This window comes from Hordeum vulgare, chromosome 2H, assembly GCF_904849725.1.
Source record: "Hordeum vulgare subsp. vulgare chromosome 2H, MorexV3_pseudomolecules_assembly, whole genome shotgun sequence".
Taxonomy (NCBI): Eukaryota; Viridiplantae; Streptophyta; class Magnoliopsida; order Poales; family Poaceae; genus Hordeum; species Hordeum vulgare.
In genome coordinates this window covers 322001398-322011221 of record NC_058519.1, presented here as the reverse complement: position 1 = coordinate 322011221, position 9824 = coordinate 322001398, and the positions used below count along the sequence as shown (strand labels likewise).

At 46.3% G+C, this 9824-nt stretch overlaps 1 pseudogene; it reads right to left on the bottom strand.

Annotated features, from left to right (window-relative positions):
* Positions 1-1474: 1474 nt before the first annotated feature.
* Positions 1475-9554, bottom strand: LOC123426860 (annotated as a pseudogene).
* Positions 9555-9824: the final 270 nt, after the last annotated feature.

Here is a 9824-nt window from a genome sequence, read left to right as displayed (position 1 = left end):
CATTGATAAAATTAGCACATCCATTAAAATGCCATAGACACAAACAAACATGACGAAACGGTCATGTACATAGTGGATACAAACCAAGTTCGTGATAACTAAACTTACAAATTAAAACACATAATCATATGTATAATAGACATAACAAATATCTACTATTTGTACTACATGCACCAAGCTTTCTTTGTATACATCCTGCATCGGAGAACAAATAGATGCCCGTGTGTTGGCATGTTGTCTAAATACCTTGCTTAATATGCTCTAATATATACTTCAGCATCGCAACAAAAAACAATTTTACAATCCAAACTACTTCACTTATGACATGCCCCTTTCTATTTTCAGAATATGAATTAGCCAGCTGAATTTTTATGATTCAGTGTCACGTACAGACGTAGGTAAAAATTCAGCTAAAGTATAATACAGACTTGTCCCCTTTTTTTAGGCAAAAAAATCACCCTGGCCAAGTCTCTGCCCGACCTCACTCTATCTTCACTCACCAGTCACCACCTCATCCCCTTCCCCATCCCCTCACACTCCCGTGCTATCCACTCATCCCCTCACACTCCCACCGCTATCCACTCTGAAGCTCACCTGTGCTGCCGCCGTCGCCGCCCCGACTCTCCGACGCGGCCGTCACCGGAGCCGCCCTCCTCGCCCACTCACGCACGCCTCCTGCTCCCATGGTTCGCGGCTCCCTCCCTGCTCCAAACCCTAAGCCCCCGTCCCCCTCGCGCCACCTGCTCACCTCTCCCCCTCCATCTCCGGCAGGACTTCCTCCCCGGCCGCCACCACGCCATCCGCGCCGACCGCGGCCTCCGCCCCGCCGCTCGAAGACTGCCTCCGCCTCCTACGCATGAAAACTAACAAATCTCATGTATACTTGATACCATATGAAGATGCAGGTAAATTCAACAGGCTACCTCCATCCTATGAAGAAATAAATTAAGTTACACCATGCTCCAAAACTAAAAGAAATAAATTATGTGAGTATAGCTAGTGAAAACTAAAAGCATCATGATATAGGCATCCATCAAAGATGGAAACAAGAGGAATATATGCGTTCACATAGACACAAACAAAATGGCTAGAGAACATATCTAAAACGAATTTAGAACGAATTACAACAAACTCCACGGCGGCGTGTTTACTCCGACGAGGTTTGACCGGTATAGGGAGCCCCCTCAGTTCGGCCTTCCAACCTTCAAATATAAAGGTTTCTGGTGTGCATTTTCGATGGCTGTTAATTTTTTGACGGATTGGACCACTTTTACGGTTTATTCTAAACACTTATTTCAATCAAAATTGTAAAACGCAAAAATTAAAAGGGTTTGATCACTTATACTGGGTTTGCTAGAGATGCTCTTAAGCAGAATGTTTCTATCCATCGGATTTGATTTTCAAAATCTTGAGTGGTCAAATTCAGTTCCGATCTTAGAAAACCAATATATTATTACAAAAATAAAACCACGGATAAACTGAACCGAAGTAAAGCAAATGACACGAGGAGAGAATTAGGTGTCAGCAGTACATTTCATCGGATGAGTGAACCTCAACCTACATCCCAAAACTGAGATCGTCTTCCCTGTGCTACATATGCACGCCGCACACGCTGTTGCCACACGCTTTGCACTGCCATGAGCTCGTCCATGCATGCCTCAGACGCTCACGAGCTTCTTGCCGAGGATCATGTCGTCTGTGGTGAAGTCAGCCTCTTTCCTGAAGGTCCCGCGGTCAAAGTCAAGGTTGTACGAGTCCGTCAAGCCGTCGAGGAGGTCGTACTCCGGCGTAACCCCGAGGTCCTTGCTCGCCTTCTCCACCGACGCGAAGAAATGCTGCCATCGTTGCATCATGCAGTGTCGGTCCGCGACACTGTAATGGTTGTACTTTTCCAGAGCAAGACGAGGAAGAAATCAAGGAATACCTGGTCTCTGAAGGGGAAGGCCTTCTTCTTGCCGAAATCGAAGTCCTTGGGTTGTAGTGGATGATCTCCGGCTCAGGGAACCCTCTAGCGTGCATTGCATATCAAACACCAAGCGAAAAATGATGTATAGTTAGAATCTAAGTGAATTACCCACGGACATGGAGTTGTTTGCACACGAGGAACAACTTGTTCATATATATGACCTTTTTGCATGCCCGTGCTATCCCGTCGAAGGTGACATGCTTGCTGCCGGAGATGTTGTACACCTGCTTGCTCGCCTTGGGGTTGCCGAGGACCTTGATGAAGGCCGTCGCCAAATCCTGTTGCAAAACCAAGCACAAGACAGTACAGAAGATGGCTTCTAAGACATACAACCCGATAGCAGCAATTCACCGCATGCATGTCAATGCACAGACCTTGACATGGCCGAGCTGGGTGATCTGGTTCCCAGCGTTAGGAATGGGGATCGGGCGACCAGCCTTGAGCTGGTGGAAGAACCACTCCTCCACGGGGTTGTAGTTGAGAGGGCCGTAGATGTAGACCGGTCTGATGGACGTCTAGTTCACGCCGCTCGTCTCCAGCAGGCTCTGTGTCTCCAGCTTTCCCTTATGCCGGCTTTTTGGGTCCACAGCGTCGGTCTACCGGTTGGATGGGCATATGCTTGCCACGAGTCAGTAATGGTGACGACTTCATGTTGACATCCATGTGAGTGGTATGGCAATATACCTCAAAGTGTGGGAGCAAGTCTGACTTCAGGTAGACTCATGCCGATGAGCAATAGATAAACCTGAAAATAGTACCAGAATGCTAGATAGTTCAGGGCACTGAATTTGCAAATATCTTGTTTTGCATCCGAAAAAGTAACCAGCTTATTGTTCCAGGTTTGGCAACGCTTCTAGTATGGGGATACTTCAGTGGCCTCGCGTCCTGAAACACCATGACACAAAATAGTTACAACATTTGGGAGATATCAGAGATGATAGTTTCAGCTGGGGAAGGGCCATTTTGCATTTTAGAAGCAATCTTCAGGTGTTGTGATACTAATTGACACGCTTATTTACATCTGGTTAGTAGTTATGAACAAACATTTGTGTGGTGTACCAGAAATATCTACTTAGCATATTAGAGCCTGATAGCATTCAGGTCAACGTGGTCGCATGTAATAAGCAAAATACTGCTCTTGGCGATGATGGTTGAAGGACCAGTTGCCCGGCCAAAGGGATCTAGGAGACTGTTGACCACACTGACATCTTCAATATCAGGGTGGATAAAAATGACGGCATCATCGGCATAGACCAAAGTTCTATGCTTAACCATCCACGAACCAAAGGGAACAAGGATGCCTTCAGAGTTCAGACCAAGCAAGATTGAACCGGCAAGCAAAGAAAATCCACGATGAGCATGAAAAGGATAGGCCGGAGGGGATACCCCGGGAAGGAACCGTTAATCTAGTTTTCAGTGCTCGCCGAGAATAACAGATTGTCGATCCAATTACACCATCGCAGACCCCTATGTTGCAAAGCTCCGAGTTCCGAAAGATAGACCGGGAGCAACCTTGAATCTTCTTCTAGACTGCTGATCCTTAAATGCTTGTAACTACTCCATGTAATTTAACTTCCTTGCTTAATCAATAAAATACGATGCTGCTGCATTTGTAAAGAAAGAGAGTACTCCTATTGTAGCTGTCTGGCTTACCATTAATATCATAGATGACATTAAAGCCCTTAGCAGAAAGGCTTGTCCTGACGAAATCAAAGTCTTTCCTATCACCTTTCAAATGAAGCACCTATACGCAAAAACCATCCTAAATATCATGAGTGATATGCAAATAAAGGTGAACAAGTGAAGCAAGGACAGGATCGTAGGAAACGGCATGCCTTGGAAGAGAACTCTGCATACTCTGCATCTGATTCACCTGGCAACTGCTTGGTTATGGGTGCCTTTCCTCTGGTGAACAATGTGACCTGAAATAAATTCATCTTTTTAGTGGACTCATAAAATCGATGTGCCGGTACTATCAAAACATTGCAGGTCATATTTAGCCTAAGGAGCCATTCTTTGTACTATCAGAAATGTATGCACATACTGACCTGGTGTCCCTCCTGGACAAGTTTCCTAAGGGAACAAGGATGCCTTCAGAGTTCAGACAAAGCAAGATTGAACCGGCGAGCAAAGAAAATCCACGATGAGCATGAAAAGGATAGGCCGGAGGGGATACCCCGGGAAGGAACCGTTAACCAAGTTTTCAGTGCTCGCCGAGGATAACAGATTGTCGATCCAATTACACCATCGCAGACCCCTATGTTGCAAAGCTCCGAGTTCCGAAAGATAGACCGGGAGAACCCTTGAATCTTCTTCTAGACTGCTGATCCTTTGATGCTTGTAACTACTCCATGTAATTTAACTTCCTTGCTTAATCAATAAAATACGGTGCTGCTGCATTTGTAAAGAAAGAGAGTACTCCTATTGTAGCTGTCTGGCTTACCATTAATATCATAGACGACATTAAAGCCCTTAGCAGAAAGGTTTGTCTTGACGAAATCAAAGTCTTTCCTATCACCTTTCAAATGCAGCACCTATACGCAAAAACCATCCTCCTCCACGGGGTTGTAGTTGAGAGGGCCGTAGATGTAGACCGGTCTGATGGACGTCTAGTTCACGCCGCTCGTCTCCAGCAGGCTCTGTGTCTCCAGCTTTCCCTTATGCCGGCTTTTTGGGTCCACAGCGTCGGTCTACCGGTTGGATGGGCATATGCTTGCCACGAGTCAGTAATGGTGACGACTTCATGTTGACATCCATGTGAGTGGTATGGCAATATACCTCAAAGTGTGGGAGCAAGTCTGACTTCAGGTAGACTCATGCCGATGAGCAATAGATAAACCTGAAAATAGTACCAGAATGCTAGATAGTTCAGGGCACTGAATTTGCAAATATCTTGTTTTGCATCCGAAAAAGTAACCAGCTTATTGTTCCAGGTTTGGCAACGCTTCTAGTATGGGGATACTTCAGTGGCCTCGCGTCCTGAAACACCATGACACAAAATAGTTACAACATTTGGGAGATATCAGAGATGATAGTTTCAGCTGGGGAAGGGCCATTTTGCATTTTAGAAGCAATCTTCAGGTGTTGTGATACTAATTGACACGCTTATTTACATCTGGTTAGTAGTTATGAACAAACATTTGTGTGGTGTACCAGAAATATCTACTTAGCATATTAGAGCCTGATAGCATTCAGGTCAACGTGGTCGCATGTAATAAGCAAAATACTGCTCTTGGCGATGATGGTTGAAGGACCAGTTGCCCGGCCAAAGGGATCTAGGAGACTGTTGACCACACTGACATCTTCAATATCAGGGTGGATAAAAATGACGGCATCATCGGCATAGACCAAAGTTCTATGCTTAACCATCCACGAACCAAAGGGAACAAGGATGCCTTCAGAGTTCAGACCAAGCAAGATTGAACCGGCAAGCAAAGAAAATCCACGATGAGCATGAAAAGGATAGGCCGGAGGGGATACCCCGGGAAGGAACCGTTAATCTAGTTTTCAGTGCTCGCCGAGAATAACAGATTGTCGATCCAATTACACCATCGCAGACCCCTATGTTGCAAAGCTCCGAGTTCCGAAAGATAGACCGGGAGCAACCTTGAATCTTCTTCTAGACTGCTGATCCTTAAATGCTTGTAACTACTCCATGTAATTTAACTTCCTTGCTTAATCAATAAAATACGATGCTGCTGCATTTGTAAAGAAAGAGAGTACTCCTATTGTAGCTGTCTGGCTTACCATTAATATCATAGACGACATTAAAGCCCTTAGCAGAAAGGCTTGTCCTGACGAAATCAAAGTCTTTCCTATCACCTTTCAAATGAAGCACCTATACGCAAAAACCATCCTAAATATCATGAGTGATATGCAAATAAAGGTGAACAAGTGAAGCAAGGACAGGATCGTAGGAAACGGCATGCCTTGGAAGAGAACTCTGCATACTCTGCATCTGATTCACCTGGCAACTGCTTGGTTATGGGTGCCTTTCCTCTGGTGAACAATGTGACCTGAAATAAATTCATCTTTTTAGTGGACTCATAAAATCGATGTGCCGGTACTATCAAAACATTGCAGGTCATATTTAGCCTAAGGAGCCATTCTTTGTACTATCAGAAATGTATGCACATACTGACCTGGTGTCCCTCCTGGACAAGTTTCCTAAGGGAACAAGGATGCCTTCAGAGTTCAGACAAAGCAAGATTGAACCGGCGAGCAAAGAAAATCCACGATGAGCATGAAAAGGATAGGCCGGAGGGGATACCCCGGGAAGGAACCGTTAACCAAGTTTTCAGTGCTCGCCGAGGATAACAGATTGTCGATCCAATTACACCATCGCAGACCCCTATGTTGCAAAGCTCCGAGTTCCGAAAGATAGACCGGGAGAACCCTTGAATCTTCTTCTAGACTGCTGATCCTTTGATGCTTGTAACTACTCCATGTAATTTAACTTCCTTGCTTAATCAATAAAATACGGTGCTGCTGCATTTGTAAAGAAAGAGAGTACTCCTATTGTAGCTGTCTGGCTTACCATTAATATCATAGACGACATTAAAGCCCTTAGCAGAAAGGTTTGTCTTGACGAAATCAAAGTCTTTCCTATCACCTTTCAAATGCAGCACCTATACGCAAAAACCATCCTAAATATCATGAGTGATATGCAAATAAAGGTGAACAAGTGAAGCAAGGACAGGATGGTAGGAAACGGCATGCCTTGGAAGAGAACTCTGCATACTCTGGATCTGATTCACCTCGCAACTGCTGGGTTATGGGTGCCTTTCCTTTGGTGAACAATGTGACCTGAAATAAATTCATCTTTTTAGTGGACTCATAAAATCGATGTGCTGGTACTATCAAAGCATTGCAGGTCATATTTAGCCTAAGGAGCCATTCTTTGTACTATCAGAAATGTATGCACATACTGACCTCGTGTCCCTCCTGGACAAGTTTCCTGGACAGGAAGAGACCAACGAACCTGGTGCCCCCCATGATCAGAATGTTCTTGGAGTCTGCTCTAGTAAACAACTACTCTGAACCTCAAAAGATATCTTGGGTTTTAACTTTTAACCAGCAGATATAAAAGACCAGGGGACCCATATTAGAGATGCTTCGGTTCTTGTCCACTGTGTGTTTCCTCTTTCCTGCATACAGTACATATGCAGCTGTACTACCCTGTATTTTTGAGAAACACCTTGTACTACACCCCTTACTAAATGAAAGACAATCAAGCATCAAAAAAAGAACTCTTGGTTTTTAAGGAAACAATCTAAATCTAGTATGTAATTAGAAGTTTGAATTTTGTTTTTACTCAAACAATAGTATCCACTAAATGTATGCAGTATAATTATGTTTCAAGTAATATAGAGACACTCTGTAGCAACTCAATAAAAGATAAATAAGGTGTGTCATAATGAGAATAAATAGTCATAAAACAAATAATAATATCAAACCTAACCCTCTAGCTCTTGTCAGCAGCTTGTATGAAGTTGCATAAAGCTCGTGTCAGAACTGTTGGAAGATGAAACACACCAAGTGTTATTAGATAAGAACATGGAACCATAAAGAGCATTTATTCGCATGTTCACATGTATCTAGAGTATTGCCGGTAAGCTAATGGTGGACATAATTTTAGTGAAAGAAACAAACCAGTGTCATCCGTATCCTCAAATTCCATATGAATCAAAAAGTGAAAACAATCCTCAAGAACAAGCCATATATTTAGCATCGATCAGTGAGCAGCAACATAGAAGTGTTATTTATTTGGTTTCTGGCAGAGAGCAGCAATACATATATAAGATGGTCAACGCCTTCTTGCATTGTACAGCGCCGCATGAACTATCAATCACAGACATAACAATATCACGGTTTTCACTTTCTGAGATTTTCTCAAAACCCAATTCAACCTGATAAGTACACGTGCAGGTCTCTCCTATTTCCTTCAATTTAACCTACATCTTATAATCTTCATTCAACATCTGAGATCTATTTGAACAAACTACCTTACTGGATTGTGTTTGTCTCGAGTACAACTGCACTCGAACAATTAGAAGTAGTGAACTGATGGGGAAGCAACCAAGCCTCCAAGTTAGCCAGAAATATAAAGTTAACTCTAATGTGCCGTTAGAGTTGTCTGCATGACCTGGTCTGTTCTCCAATCCATCTACCACGCTCTGCTCCAACCCATCTACCACGCTCTAACTCCAATGATTGGCCTATCCACTACAATAGTACTACCATGTATAGAAGGGCATAACAAACACAAAAAGTCTATCAGATTTCTTCTACAAATCGTGCAAAACTCTGACAATAGTTATGGAAATGAAAATTATAATTTCTCCTAAATGTTAGCAATGATGGATTTACTTTTTTTGAGGAACTGTCAAAATGTCAAATGTATAGAGAAATATTAGAAGCCCATGGTCATACCTTTTCTTTATCGTGGAAAACAAAATGATTAGATATACCTTGCAGACAACTGAGATTTTGTTAGCAGGTGCTAGGCATATGAACCAGCATTGTGTTTGGAAAATTATTGAGAGAAAAAAATGTTCTATACTTGGCACAAACCATGAAGAAATCACATGGAGTCATGAAATAGAAGAACAATATAACCAAGAAAATAGTGGAATAAGATGTATCAACAATAAAAGTACAGGGTCATAACCATGAAATCAAGATCAAGCTCAAGTTGTATATTAGCTAGTAAACAAACAAAACAATAAGAGAACCGTACATTAAGACGGAAAGGAAGAGAAAGGTAAAGAGCTTACCAGCCGAGGCAATCAGCCATGTGGACGACGAGGTTGGTGATGTAGACGACGGAGGGGGTGTTGTCCTTGAAGAGGCGCACGGTGGCGAGCTCGTCGACCTGCAGCTTCCACAGCGTGGCGACGACGAACGCGGATGCGCGCCCGATGTCCCCGAGGATCAGTGCGGCGGAGGCGAGCGCGACGACCAGGGGCCCCGCGGCGGCCGCCAGCGCCCGCGCGCGGCCTCGGCGACGCGGCCCGCCGCCAGGTCGCGCAGCGCCAGGTCTCGGAGCGGCCTCCGCGGGCTCGGCAAGGCGGAGGCGCGAGGGGGCCAGTCGGCGGCCTGGCGGCCGCGACGCGCGCGAGGTGGCGAAGGGAATGGCGCGGGCGCGGCGGGCGGGCGAGCGCGGAGGGCGCGGCAAGGAAGGAGGCGGCGACCGCGGGCTCGGCGAGGCGGGGGGCGCGAGGGGGCTGGTCTACGGCCTGGCGGCCGCGGCGCGCGCGAGGTGGCGGAGGGAATGCGCAGCGCCAGGTCCCGGAGCGGCCTCTACGGGCTCGGCGAGGCGGGAGCGCGAGGGGGCCAGTCGGCGGCCCGGCGGCCGCGGCGCGCGCGAGGTGGCGGAGGGAATGGCGCGGGCGCGGCGGGCGGGCGAGCGGGAAGGCAGCGGCGAGGAAGGAGGCGGCGGCCGCGGGCTCGGCGAGGTGGCGGGCGCGAGGGGGTCGATCGATGGCCTGGCGGCCACGGCGCTCGCGAGGTGGCGGAGGGAATGGCGCGGGCGCGGCCGGCGGGTGAGCGGGGAGGGAGCGGCGAGGAAGGAGGCGGCGGCGGCCATTTGGGATGATTTTTGGAAGGAGAGAGACGAGATCGGGAACGAGGGGTGGGGAGAGGTGGGGTGGGAAAGTGGTAGTTTTTTTCTAGCGACAAGGGGTGGGAAAGGTGGACTCGTTCTGCGGGGGGATCTAGTGATTCTTTTTACTGCATGCGATCGATGGGTGGGATGGGAGGTCAAACCATCCAGCTGGTGGAACCATCACGACGTTCGATCCTGCTTTAATAGTAGAGATAGGTTGCTTGCGAGTACATTCAAAGTACTGATTGGCTT